Raw genomic sequence first — 14,742 nt, 5'->3', positions numbered from 1 at the left:
ATTATTTCTATATATCACTCTCCCATCGCCCCCCACCACGAAGGGGCCAGAACTTGGACTTTAAAAAATTCCGGAGTGTCACTGTTCATCTCAGCGACCCCGAAAAGTATGGATTCGACACTATTTTCGATGATTTTTATATCTCAGCCCCCTCGCCCCCCCCTGCCCCTAAGAGTTCCTGGTTTGTCTTACCCCCACGTGGTTTGTCTCCTGATACTAAAATTCCGGAGTGTACAATTCACCCCGGCGAGCCCGAAAACTATGTATTCGACACTATTTTCTTTTAATGTTATATATCACTCCCCTCGCCCCCGCCCCAAAGGGGGTTGAAGTTGAACTTAAAAAAAAAATCCGGAGTGTCACTATTCATCTCAGCGACCCCCAAAAGTATGGATTCGACATTATTTTCGTTAATTTGTTTATCTGACCCCCTCGCCCCCCCGCCCCTAAGGGTTCCTGGGCTTTCTTACCCCCACGTTGTTTGTCTCCTGATACTAAAAATCCAGAGTATACAATTCACTTCGGCGACCCCAGAAAACTATGTATTCGACATTATTTTCGTTTAATTTTATATATCACTCCCCCTCACCCCCCTTGCAAAAGGGAGCTGAACTTTGACATTTAAAAAATGGGGAGTGTCACTGTTCATCTCAGCGACCCCGAAAACTTTGGATTCGGCACTTTTTTCGATTATTTTTATACCTTGCCCCCCCCCTGACCCCCACCCCTAAAGGAGCTACGGATGGCTTAATCCCCCCCCCCTAGTGCTCGTCTCCAGATAGTAAGTCATAAGTGTACCAAGTTTGGATGAAATTGCTCCAGTGGTTTAGGAGGAGATGTGTCATTTACACACACACATCCATTTTATATATAGTAAGGAGAAGAAGATTATGCTTGCTTTATTATTACATAGAGAAATTTTATTTTGAACACTGCAGAGATCTAAACTTAAACTGTATATCCGAAGAAATTATTCGAATCCGAGGAATGAATATTACTTCGCTCGCGGCATGCCCAATCATGAGAATGGCTTCAATAATATTAGTCATCAGTTTCAGAGTCGTGTTCATTGCAGAGGGCAGGATTCTTATTCTTAAGAAGGATAATTAGTGCCACAATCGTCCGCTCTAAGATGTTCGAGGGTACTCCAGGTGACTCCAAGTCTTTCGAAGCTCTGCTGTGTAGTCGATAGACTTTAACTGTGTAGAACATCGGGTAATTCTTGTAAAAGTTGCTTGTTGAAAGAAATGAATGACATGATATATGATAGCAAGAATGAAGAGGATGAAACCCGCCGCTGGCACATAGACCACTCCTCTCGAATAGCTCAAGACTTAACGTCCCGATCCGACGGACGAATCATCATCAACACCGTCATATGCCCTCACACCATGTAAGGCCAAAAAACAGCTTCCTACGTCCTGGACGTAAAATGGCTCCTTGAATATTGTGTTCTCTACCTATCTTATGTACGTTGCCTAGCGACAGCGACTCTATGCATTTAATCTTGGTGACAGCACGTTGGATTGTCATATCCCAATGCACGTTTTCCGATGGTTTTTCGTTCATAACTCACCAACGAAAGCGAAAATGAAAATTCCGGCTTCGAGGTGCATTCGGGCCCCTTTCCATCTACCTATGTTCAAAATTTCAGATCTCTATGTGCTGTAGATTTTGCTGGGCATCGCGCACAGACACACAGACAGACAGACAGACAAACACTTCCTTTTATAATATTACTAGCAATAGATATCATGGATTTCTGTTCATTGTGAAGTTAGTTCTTACTCCCCTTGAGTTTCTTCAATTTTGTTACAGTCCTGATAATGGTTCATGGCATTGAATTATGTCAGTTGCGAATACCAGGAATCTTCACGTGATATTTCATTTCCTTGTACCCAGTTGACCTCCACCGCCCTGTACTTATGCTTCCACTGCAATCAGCCCTACTGTTCGTTCGTTCGTAATCTGTTTTCCCTCCAGGGTGGGTTTTTCCCTCGGACTCAGCGAGGGATCCCACCTCTACCGCCTCAAGGGCAGTGTCCTGGAGCTTCAGACTCGGGGTCGGGGATACAACTGGGGAGGACGACCAGTACCGCGCCCAGGCGGCCTTACCTGCTATGATGAACAGGGGCCTTGTGGAGGGATGGGAAGATTGGATGGGACATGCAAGGAAGAGGGAAGGAAGCGGCCGTGGCCTTAAGTTAGGTACCATCCCGGCATTTGCCTGGAAGAGATGTGGGACACTACGGAAAACCACTTCCAGGATGGCTGAGGTGGGAATCAAACCCGGACCTCCGGGGGTGGCAGCTAATCACGCTAAATACTACACCACAGAGGCGGACAATCAGCCCTACGTACTATTCATATTCTGTATTTTACTTCTCCATATCTATTCTACATGGTATGATCTCACGACGCAATGAGTAATTATGTTATTTCAGGTACTTAATTTTTGATAATCTGATGAGCGGTCTATGTAATTTTGCATTACATTAACTTTTTCAGAAAGTTTAACGGAATAATGTGTGCAATAAAAACACGCTCCCAGGCGTGTGGATTCAAACCTGGGTTATTGCGGCCACAACGCAATGTCCTAACCACTAGACGATCACGCCTAAGAGAAGAATGCTACACCGCACTACGCTACTATCTTATAAATGGATGGTGTTAACGTCAGCTCTCTCCCTCCATTTCTCCATGGTCTTCTTGAACGACAGGTGGCCTCTGGTAGCTACTTGGCGACTACGTATTTCCTTGCGGCCACAATCCATCATCTATGCCGGTTGCACTTGCAATGACTGTATTCTTTTTTTTTAATGTAAAATTAAGACTATTTCTATTGTTGCTTGTATTTCAAACCCCATAATTTAGTAAAACTACATCCACATAAGCTTTTTATACGAAGATCACTTGATAGATGTCTATTACCAGTCTCTTTCATCTATCACATTACATTCAGCCACTGCACCTCTTCTGGCCAGAGAGCAGTGGCGGCTGGTGCAGAAAATCAGTTGTGTGCTGTAACCCATCCCCACTTCAAAAAATAAAAATATTTTGAAACATGCCGGGTCCGCCTCTGTGGTGTAGAGGTTAGCGTGATTAGCTGCCACCCCCGGAGGCCCGGGTTCGATTCCCGGCTCTGCCACGAAATTTGAAAAGTGGTACGAAGGCTGGAACGGGGTCCACTCAGCCTCGGGAGGTCAACTGAATAGAGGTGGGTTCGATTCCCACCTCAGCCATCCTGGAAGTGGTTTTCCGTGGTTTCCCACTTCTCCTCCAGGCGAAAGCCGGGATGGTACCTAACTTAAGGCCAAGGCCGCTTCCTTCCCTCTTCCTTGCCTGCCCCTTCCAATCTTCCCATCCCTCCACAAGGCCCCTGTTCAGCATAGCAGGTGAGGCCGCCTGGGCGAGGTGCTGGTCATACTCCCCAGTTGTATACCCCGACCAAGAGTCTGAAGCTTCAGGACACTGCCCTTGAGGCGGTAGAGGTGGGATATCTCGCTAAGTCCGAGGGAAAAACCGAACCTGGAGGGTAAACAGATGATGATGATGATGATGATGAAACATACCGGTATGTGGTTTTCAAGAGGCTCTCCGCTGAGTATTCCACACTGAACAAACACGCAAATAACCCCAACACATATACACATTCCTCATCATCATCATCACGGCCGCTTCCTTCCCTCTTCGTTGGCTGTCTGATCCAGTCTTCCCATCCCTCACAGGGCCCTGTTCAGCATAACAGGTGATGTCGCCTGGTCGAGGCACTGGCCCTCCTTCCCAGTTGTATCACCCGGCTCAATGTCTCACGCTCCAGGGCACTGCCCTTGAGGCGGTAGAGGTGGTATCCGTTGCTGAGTCTGAGGGAAAATCCGACCCTCGAGTGTAACGGGATAAAGAAGAAGAAGAAGTGGCGAACAAAATAAAAACTGTACTATATTAGGAATGTAAATAAATTAGATTTTTCTCATGTTTAACCAGACACAGCAACACTTCTAACATTGTTTCAATATTTAAAAAAATCCTTCTGTGTGAAAGGAACAACTTACCTCCCCACAATATTTTTTTGTTTCAGGGACCTCTCGTGATCCGCGGACTACAGATTAAAAACCATAGGGTTACTGGACATTCTTTCTCAGTAACTGTGTTGAAATAAACTTCTCTCACCTGCTCCGTAGCTCAAATCACAGCAAGAAACCTCCTGGTGAAAGTCAGAGTAGTTCGAAGAATGAAGGTATCGATAAAAAAGAAGCCCACCAGAGGGCGTGAAAATTAAAGACGCCATAGCCCTCGAAAAACATGTACCATCGCGCTCGGAAACGAATAATAGACGACCAAGAGAGGTCGGGAAGAAGACATGAAACTGAGGGGCCTTGCACGAGTAAGTGGAGCTAATGTTAAACTCAGTCATGAGCCCCGTGGTTGCCAAACTACAATATGAATTTAGGGCCCTTATAGCCTACTATTATCCAATTCTACTGTAAGACAGGCTAGGTAGAGCATGGATGTGACATCCCTTGTGGGGGGATGACAAGATTGGAAGGGATAGACAAGGAAGAGGGAAGGAAGCGGCCGTGGCCTTAAGTTAGGTACCATCCCGGCATTGGCCCGGAGGAGAAGTGGGAAACCACAGAAAAACCACTTTTAGGATGGCGAGGTGGGAATCGAACCCACCTCTACTGATTTGACTTCTCAATGCTGAGTGGACCCCGCTCCAGCCTCGTACCACTTTTCAAATTGTCATGGCGAAGACGGAAATGGAACTCGGGCCTCCGGGGTTGGCAGCTAATCACGCTAACCACGACACTACAGAGGTGGACATCAGCACTGTTTACAGAGGAAACTGTTTATGAATATTTTTATTCAGGTGTGAATTTAAATTGAACTGCATCGGCCGGGAATCGCACCCGGGCCGACCCTGTGGCAGGCGAACATTCTACCCCTAAACCACCGATACCGCACGCCGATGGTCAAATGTACGGATGTCTTGTCTTGGAGAACGAGAATGGAACAATTCCTATGCCCGCTTATCACTTATTGAGAGACCCGCTGCTCGGTGACAAAGTTATGTGAGCATAGTTCTGAAAGTGTTTAACCCCGGGTAACGTTGTGATAGGACCAATATACAGTATGTGGCTCTGTTATTCGTACAGGCTTCAATTTCTTATGAAGTCTCGTATATTCACATTAATGATTGAAAAACTGAAACAAAACGTACATTACGGACATAAACACGATTCGTCAATGCTAATTCGTTAGTCAAAACCATACTTATCTACACACAGGCAGGAAGATTTTATATGAATGTGCCGGCATCGACAAACGGGTGTACCAATTGAATTCGTATACATGGACAGGATGATGCGCGCCGTGTATTTGCGATGCACGGAGAAGTCTGTGACGGCATACGACTTGCCAAGTGTGTTATTCTCCTTCCTAGTTTATCTGTGACCGGGCGAGTTGGCCGTGCGCGTAGAGGCGCGCGGCTGTAAGCTTGAAGCCGGGAGATAGTAGGCTCGAATCCCACAATCGGCAGCCCTGAAGATGGCTTTTCGTGGTTTCCTAATTTCACACCGGGCAATTGCTGAGGCTGTACCTTAATTAAGGCCACGGCCGCTTCCTTCCAACTCCTAGGTCTTTCCTATCCCATAGTCGCCATAAAACCTATCTGTGTCGGTGCGACGTAAGCCGCTAGCAAAAAAAGAAAAAAAAAGTTTATCTGTGCTGGACATGGGTAGGAGTGTCTACTAGAAAAAGACCTGCACCAGGCCTTTACGGAGACCATACGCCATTATTATATGGGCAGGAGTGCAGACTTAAGTACCGAGCTTAACAACACTATACTGTACATTAAGTGCCACTTCAAGGATTTTCATTACGACAAATTAGACAGCTGGTCAATAGAACACATTCTGCGGTGCAATATGGGGTTAATAAATTTAAATAGAAAGGCACTGTTAAGAACACTCCCAGTCAACCCAGGAGAAATTGCTTAGCGGAAAGGAACATTTTTGTTCGGCTTCAAAAGTCAGATTCCAAATTAAGTGCACCAATATTGATGCAACTCACGGAGGAGCGACCTGGAAAGAAGATCAACAACTCCACCATCCGTCGGATCCTACATCGGCTTGGATACTATGGAAAAATCTCTAGGAAAAGGCCATACATAAGTAGAAAAAACAGACGACTTAGACTGACATTCGCTAAGGAGCATATAAATAAGGAGAACGAATTCTGGAATGACGTTATCTGGTCTGATGAGACAGAAATATACCTTTTAGGGTCAGATAGCATCCGCAGAATATGGAGAAAAATTGGTACGGACAATGATTTGGCAAATACTCTCCCAGTTGTAAAATACGGTGGTGGGTCTGTGATAATTTGGGGCTGTATGTTAGCCAGAAGTGTGGGTAACATATATTTCATTGACGAAATAATGAACAAGGAGGGCTATAATGCAATTCTGAGGACAAACGTGAAGCAGAGTGCCGATAAAATGGGCATGTGTCCTGTTTATACGTTCCAGAATGATAATGACCCAAAACACTTTGCTGATATTAATAAGACATGGTTGATCTGGAACATTCGTAAGCAGCTTAGAAGACCTAACCAGTCTCCGGATTTAGATCCTGTGGAAGATCTTTGGGGTATGTTAAAGAGGAATATTCGTAGGCAACGTGCGTGTACGAAGGAGGAATTTAAAAGTATGAGTCTTCAGGAATGGCAGAAAATAAGCTCTGACGTGTGCAAGAAATTAGTGCATTCTATGCGGTGACGATGTCTGGCGGTTATAAAGGCTAGGGTACATTCCACTAGATATTAACATGTTCCAGGTAGGCCTACCCTTTATTGTTTGTTTATTTCATGTGTTCAATTTGCTTGCACGAATAGGAAAAATACAAGATTATGGGTGCCCTTTTCTTTCTTTCTTTTTTTTTTTTTTTGCTAGTTGCTTTACGTCGCACCGACACAGATAGGTCTTATGGCGACGACGATGGGACAGGAAAGGGCTAGGAGTGGGAAGGAAGCGGCCGGGGCCTTAATTAAGGTACAGCCCCAGCATTTGCCTGGTGTGAAAATGGGAAACCAGGGAAAACAATTTTTAGGGCTGCCGACAGTGGGGTTCGAACCTACTATCACCCGAATACTGGATACTGGCCGCACTTAAGCGACTTCAGCTATCGGGCTCGGTCTTTTCTTTATTAGAAGCTGTATGTTTTGTTAATATGGTTGAAAACAGATATAGTAGCTATATGTTTTCTGAAGGCTTTGTTGAATATATGTTCAGTAAACAAAATCCTTTTCTTTTTATTATAATCTGACAGTGCGTTGAGGCACTAAAGCAAACAGCCCGTACGAATAAAATACGTACATACTGTATTGCCCCTTTTGGGCGTCCCAAGTTCTAACACAGTTTTTGTCAAAGGTTACACAGAGTGTTGACTTTCCCCCAAATGACTTCGAACTGTCTCTAGGAAAATCATGGGAGAGAACATATTTCAGGCCTCAAGGATTCTAAATCAATCGCCGTCCTACCCTTAAATTTTATAAAAATATCAACCGTTATCAGCCTACACACACACACACGCGCGCGCGCGCGCGCGCGCGCGTATCAGTGTATGGCATCTGTCCCAAAACAGACACATGCTTATAAAAATTTCTTTCTTCCTTCCTTTCTTTCTTTCTTTCTTTCTTTTTTTTTTTTTTCTTAATTCGTTCACCGTCCTGGGTTGGTTCTCTCCCATACTCTGCGGAGGTTACGACCTCTACCGCTTAAAGGGCAGTGTCCTGAAGCGTGTGACATTTGATCTGGAATACGTTTAGGGAGGAGAACCAGTATCTAGTCATGGTGGCCTCGCCTGTTATGGTGAACAGGGTCCTTGTGGGGGATGGGAAGATTGGAAGGGATAGGGAAGGAAGTGGCGGTGGTTTAATTTATGTACCATGTCGGCATTTGACTGGAGGAGTAGGTAAAAACCTATTAAGGCTTAAAGACACTGTCTTTATTTATAGCTTTGAAGGCTATTGTGAAACCACGGAAAACCACTTCGAGGATTGCAAAGGTGGGAATCGAAAACCCCTCCCGAGGCTGTAATTGTATTCCTGTTTGACCTTCCCGGGAGTTTATATTCTGTTAAAAGTTGGTAAGCTTGTATAGGCCTATTGTTATCTTCTCTTTGATGTAACTTCTATTTTTGTATAAACCATAGTTGGGAAATTATCAACTTCATACAAATCCTTTCTATTTTCTTTGAGGAACGTTCTATTTGGACGCCTGTCGTCATTTATATGTATTTGTTGGATTTGACCTTCTCCTTACCTGATCTTTTATGTCAAGCTGGTGAAGAAAACGTCTTATTGTATTTGTAAACATAGTCAGTATCGCCTACTTGTGGTTGTTATACCCACGTTGATTGGATTCGTGAATTCAAGGCGTTATTCTTTATTTGAATTACTGTAGCTGACTTTTGGATGTTTGACCTTTCTGAGAATTCTGAATATACAGTATATTGGATTTCCGTTCATTGTGCGGTTAGTTCATACTTCTTAACGTTTTTACATTCCCGTAGGCCTATATGGTCGTATTCAACTTACTTCGTGGCATTGAATTAATATCATCATCATCATCTGTAGCTGTTTATCCTCCAGGTTCGGCTTTTCCCTCGGGCTCAGCGAGGGATCCCACTTCTACCGCCTGAATGGCAGTGTCCCGGAGCTTCAGACTCTCGGTCGGGGATACAACTGGGGAGAATGACCAGTACCTCGCCCAGGCGGCCTCACCTGTTATGCTGAACAGGGGCCTTGTGAAGATATGCGGAGATTGGAAGGGATAGTTAAGGATGAGGGAAGGAAGCGAGCGTGGCCTTAAGTTAGGTACCATCCCGGCATTCGCCTGGAGGAGAAGTGGGAAACCACGGAAAACCACTTCGAGGATGGCTGAGGTGGGAATCGAACCCACCCCTACTCAGTTGACCTCCCGAGGCGGAGTGTACAGCGTTCCAGCCCTCGTACCACTTTTCAAATTTCGTGGCAGAGCCGGGAATCGAACCCGGGCCTACGGGGGTAGCAGCTAATCACGCTAACAACTACACCACAGAGACGGACGCATTGAATTGTCAATTGTGAATACCAGGTGTCCGCCTGTGTAGTGTAGTGGTTAGTGCGATTAGCTGCAACTCCCAGAGGCCCGGGTTCGATTCCCGGCTCTGCACCGAAATTTGAAAAGTGGTACGAGGGCTGGAACTGGGTCCACTCAGCCTCGAGAGGTCAAATGAGTAGAGGTGGGTTCGATTCCCATCCCAGCTATCCTGGAAGTGGTTTTCCACTTCTCCCCCAGGCAAATGCCGGGATGGTACTCAACTTAAGGTCATCGCTGTTTCCTTCCCTCTTCCTTGTCTATCCCTTCCAATGTTCCCATCCCCACGCAAGGCCCCTGTTCAGCATAGCAGGTGAGGCCGCCTGGGCGAGTTACTGGTCATACTGCCCGGTTGTATCCCCCGACCCAGATTCTGAAGCTCCAGGCCACTGCCCTTGTGGCGGTAGAGGTGGGGTCCCTTGCTGAGACCGAGGGAAAAATCGACCCTGGAGGGAAAACAGATAAAGAAGAAGGAGAAGAAATAGAATGCCAGGTATCTTGGCGTGATATTAAATTTCCGTGTTCCATCCACTTGACCTCCACTGCACTCAAACTTTTCCCATTTTTATTCTGTCTATTATTTCTATTCTAGATATTCTAATGATTGGTCCATGTCATTTTGCATTAAATTATTTTTCTGAAAGTTTAACGGATTAATTTCTGGAATTAAAACATACTCTCTGCCGTGACCAGGATTCGAACCTGGGTTATTGCGGCCACAACGCAATGTCCTAAACACTAGACGATCACGGCTACGAGAAGAGTACTGCGCTGCCATGCCATGCCATCCGCATGTTCGATGCATTGAGCCGTAGGCTCAATGCGAGAACTTTTTAGCCCGTCGACCGATACCGGTCTTGAGCGCTATGTCATTAATATTTGATCCCATGGCTGTAATATTGCTGGTGAATGGGGTTAGGGTGAGAATCTAGACAATCTTTGGCCAGAGTATGGCCGGGCGCGTGAGCGCTGTTTTACGTAGTGAGCTGTACAGTAGTGGCGCTAGGCACGTAGAGGAGAAAGTAAAATGCGCTAGGTGCGCGGAGAAGTTTACGTTACGAGTACCAGCGGTCTCTTGTGTTTGAGGCCGCGAGTATCGTAGGAGCCTAGATTGTGAATCAGGGGGTTACCACTTAGTGGGGCCCTCCTGTAAATTGTCTTGGCTAGGTTTATCATTCTCACCCTAACAGTGTCTATCTGACACAGGTTGTGGAGGTGGGTGATACGTGTATACCGATCGCAACCCGTAATAAGCTGCAGGGCCCGGTTATGAACGGACTGCAGCCTACTCAGGTGACAATCGGCGGCCACGCCCCATATAGGACAGGTCTAACCATCGTCGTGTACAGGAGGAGCCTGTTTTGTGGTGTGAGGCTGTTTTCAGCATAGATCAGAGGGAATAATTTTGATACCCTTGCATGGGCGGAGCCTGAAATGTTAGTTACATGCTGACGGTAGGTCAGTCCGCGGTCTAGTGTGACCCCCAGGTACTTGGCGCTGTCGGACCATCTGATAACCTCACCAAAGAAGTTCAGACCGTCCGACAGTCTGCCGCGTCTCTTCGTGAAGAGCGTAGCCTGACATTTGCCTACATTAATTTTGATGCGCCACTTCTCGAGCCAGGGCTCGATAGTGGTCAGCGCTGTCTGAAGGTGGTGTTCGACTCTCGGGGCCTGCCATGAGACCGCGGACAGAGCTGTATCGTCAGCATATAAATATAGATTGACATTCGCAGGTTTTGGCATGTCGGAGGTATAGATTTTGAAAAGCACCGGGGAAATTACCCCACCCTGCGGTACTCCGGCTGTGATGGGGCGTGCTGTCGATAGCTCCTTGTTTACGGAGATTTGGAAGCTACGGTCGCTGAGGTAACTTGCGACTAATGCTGTGAGATACCCAGAGAAACCAAGGGTTCTTAGCTTGTATACTAGTCCGTCATGCCAGACCTTGTCGAATGCCCTAGCGACGTCAAGAAAACAGACTCCTGTGTACCTGTTGTCGTTAAAGTTTTTCGTAATGTCTTCAGTCAGTCGTAGTAGTTGGTGGGTGGTGGAGTGGCCTTTCCTAAAGCCGAACTGCTCGTTCGGTTCTATATTGAGGTCGTCTATTACAGTCTGTAGGCGGGAGAGGAGAATAGCCTCAAACAGTTTGGAGATAACTGAGAGCAGGCTAATAGTTCTGTAGTTCTGTGGGAACGTCGGGTTAGCTGTTCCTTTTCTCAGCATTATAACCTTAGCCAATTTCCAACAGGCTGGGAAGTGAGCGAAGCGAAATATTGCGTTGAAAAGTTTAGTCACAAAAGTAATGGCCTTCTTAGGGAGATTCTTAAGGAAGGTAGATGAAATCCCATCCAGGCCGGGGGTTTTCCTGTTTTTCAGGCGCTGGATGTGACGTACCACCTCTCTGGTTGAAACAAATTTGAAGTCCCTAGGAAGGTCATTATCGTCATATTCGAGGAGGCTATCCTCGACCTCATCTATAAAGTCTTCGTCTGCTGGCTCCTCATTCGGAGAACACGTAGATTCGAACGTGTCTGCGAATGCCTCTGCCTTGTCTTTGTCTGAGTGGGCCACTCCACGTTGTCCGTGCAGTGGGGGTATGCCTGTCCTTTCACCTGTAAATTTACGGGCCATACGATAAATGGAGCCACCCGTAGAGCTAACTCGGCCAACCTCGACTGGAATGCAGCTCGGCGGTGGTGTTCCATTAGTACTCTAATGTTTCGCCGGTGTCTGTTCCATAAGATCTTCATATTGGGGTCCCTGGTGATGTGCCACAGCTTCCTAACTCTATTCTTGAGCTTCAGAAGCTGGAGTACTGCAGAGGGGAGCGGGCGCCGTAGCGGGGGTCTGGTCTTCGGTCCCACGGAGGAAGTTTCAGCTGCATTCCTAATAGCTGTGGCAATTCGTTCAGCTTGGACGTCTATGTCTTCCGAAGAGCGAATGCTGGGATTGCCTGTGATGTTCTCTGAGAGTGTGGTCCGGAAAAGCTGCCAGTCAATTTTCCTTCTATGTAGTGGGATGAGGGGGGGGGGGGGGGGGGTTGGAAAGGGGCGTGGCGTCTAGGGTGAGTAGGACGGGGCAATGATCGGAGTCTAGTGGGTCTTAGTACTGCGCTGGTCTACACGACTGTGTTATATAGGCTGGTGCCAACGTCAGCGGTTTCGCTCCATTTCTCCGTGGTCTTCAACGTCAGGTGGCCTCTGGTAGCTACTTGGCTAACTATATCCTTGCGGGCACGATCCATCATCTGTACCTGTGGCACTTGTAATGATTGTATTCTCTTCTATAGTAAAAACATAGATAACTATTTCCATTGTTGCTTGTATTTGAGACTACATACATTTAGTAACAATACATCCTCATCATCATCATCATCAAGATTGGAAGGGCAGACAAGGAAGAGGGAAGGAAGCGGCCGTGGCCTTAAGTTAGGTACCATCCCGGCATTCGCCTGGAGGAGAAGTGGGAAACCACGGAAAACCACTTCGAGGATGGCTGAGGAGGGAATCGAACCCACCTCTACTCAGTTGACCTCCCGAGGCTGAGTGGACCCCGTTCCAGCCCTCGTACAACTTTTCAAATTTCGTGGCAGAGCCGGGAATCTAACCGGGACCTCCGGGGGTGGCAGCTAATCACGCTAACCACTACACCACAGAGGCGGACATACATCCTCATACGCCTCTATTATATGATGACCATTTGATAGATCTTTATTACCAGTCTCCATCTATCACCTTACATTAAGCCACTGCGCCTCTTCTAGCCTGGGTTCTCAATTTCAGTGGTGTGCATCATATTTTCTTGAACGTTCCCGGAGTAAAAATTCACAACCTGCCGTGACCAGGATTCGAACCTGGGTTATTGCAGCCACAACGCAATGTCCTAACCACTAGACGATAACGGCTACTTGCAGGGTTGCACCATGTTCTACACGACTGTGCTATAAATACTAACTTCAGCTGTCTCGCTCCATTTCTCTGTGATCTTTACAGTGACTCTATATGTACAGAGTGGTCGAGTGTAGTTCAAACGCAATTTTTTAGCCAAGTACTCAGTCAGCTGATAGATGAAGCAGAGAGATATTATTGTTTCAATAAAGAATAGACTAGTTCAATATTTTCTTCTTCTTCTCCTTCTTGTTAATCTGCTTACCCTCCAGGGTTGGTTTCTCCCTCGGACTCAACGAGGGATCCCACCTCTACCGCCTCAAGTGCAGTGTTCTGGAGCTTCAGACTCTTGGTCGGGGATACAACTGGGGAAAATGACCAGTACCTCGCCCAGGCGGCCTCACCTGCTATGCTGAACAGGGGCCTGGTGGAGGGATGGGAAGTCTGGAAGAGATAGACAAGGAAGAGGGAAGGAAGCGGCCGTTGCCTTAAGTTAGGTACCATCCTGGCATTTGCCTGGAGGAGAAGTGGGAAACCACGGAAAACCACTTCCAGGATGGCTGAGGTGGGAATCGAACCCACTTCTACTCAGTTGACCTCCCGAGGCTGAGTGGACCCCGTTCCAACCCTCGTACCACTTTTCAAATTTCGTGGCAGAGCGGAGAATCGAACCCGGACCTCCGGGGGTGGCAGCTAAACACGCTAATCACTACACCACAGAGGCGGACACGAGGTTTTCATTTCCCCGAAACTATAAATTTACGTCTCAAAGGGCTAGCATTCCTTTATTGTGTATAACCCTTTACCATGCATATACCATATTCACATTTTAGGCAAAATGAGTTCAGTGGATCGTAAGCAAATTTATTGCGTGTAAGTTAAAATTATCCTGCATCGGCCGGGAATCGAACCCGGGCCGCCCGCGTGGCAGGCGAGCATTCTACCACTGAACCACCGATGCTCGTATTCTCGACGCCTAAGGTTTACAGTAAAACTCACCAGAACTTATCAAAGGCTGTGATTGCTGTTTTTGGTCTACGGTCACGTCGGCTTCTCAGATCTCACACCGACTGAGTTAGCTACTGAAGAGGTAATGAGCTTGCATCTTTGTGAGTAAGTAGTGGTCATTCAGCAGTTCTTCAGCCGCCAATTGCATATTCAAGTAACTACATAATTATGGCATGTTGTGTTTTGTATTTCATGTTTGTGGTATACTGTAGCCACGTCCTTGTTCGCGAACCATGGGCAACGGCTGAGTGGCCTAGTAAGTGGTCCTGAGAGTCGGGATACCAGTTGCTATGGAATGGGAGTGGGCATCTCGGACATATTCTGTGTCCTGGCCCTCCTTGTGCTCAGGCGGCTAGGACTATAAAATTCACCGGTGGTCCTTAACCCGTTAGAGGAGAGATCCTCACTTGGACTATGTGCAAGTAGGGTAGCATCCTGCTTCATGAATTTACCTAGCTCAGAACATTTTAAGCAAGCCTCGGACCTATGGGAGTAACGGAGTTCCACTCCCATTTGACAGGCGAGGGACTCCTTGGAAACAACTTGGCGAACGAAATGGAATTCGATGGGAAGCTATCAATATTAATGGGGCTTATGGAAGAAAGAAAGTAGAACTGACCGGGTCAGCAAAGAGGATGCATCTGGATGTGATAGGTGTAAGTGATATTCGGGTAGGGGAGATAACGAGGAAGAGATAGGAGATTAT

The 14,742-nt window shown here is 46.7% G+C and overlaps 2 non-coding genes across 2 annotated transcripts; both read right to left on the bottom strand.

The window, feature by feature from the left end:
- Nucleotides 1-9,820: 9,820 nt before the first annotated feature.
- TRNAH-GUG (transfer RNA histidin (anticodon GUG)) lies at nt 9,821-9,892 on the bottom strand. Its single transcript has one exon. It is a non-coding gene; the product is annotated as a tRNA-His (tRNA).
- Nucleotides 9,893-13,918: 4,026 nt separating this feature from the next.
- On the bottom strand, nt 13,919-13,989 carry TRNAG-GCC (transfer RNA glycine (anticodon GCC)). The gene has a single exon. It is a non-coding gene; the product is annotated as a tRNA-Gly (tRNA).
- Between the last annotated feature and the right edge of the window lie 753 nt (nt 13,990-14,742).

This window comes from Anabrus simplex, chromosome 1 (genome assembly GCF_040414725.1).
Source record: "Anabrus simplex isolate iqAnaSimp1 chromosome 1, ASM4041472v1, whole genome shotgun sequence".
NCBI lineage: Eukaryota > Metazoa > Arthropoda > Insecta > Orthoptera > Tettigoniidae > Anabrus > Anabrus simplex.
Note: the sequence above shows the minus strand (reverse complement) of the source record. Positions and strands in the feature narration are given on the sequence as shown.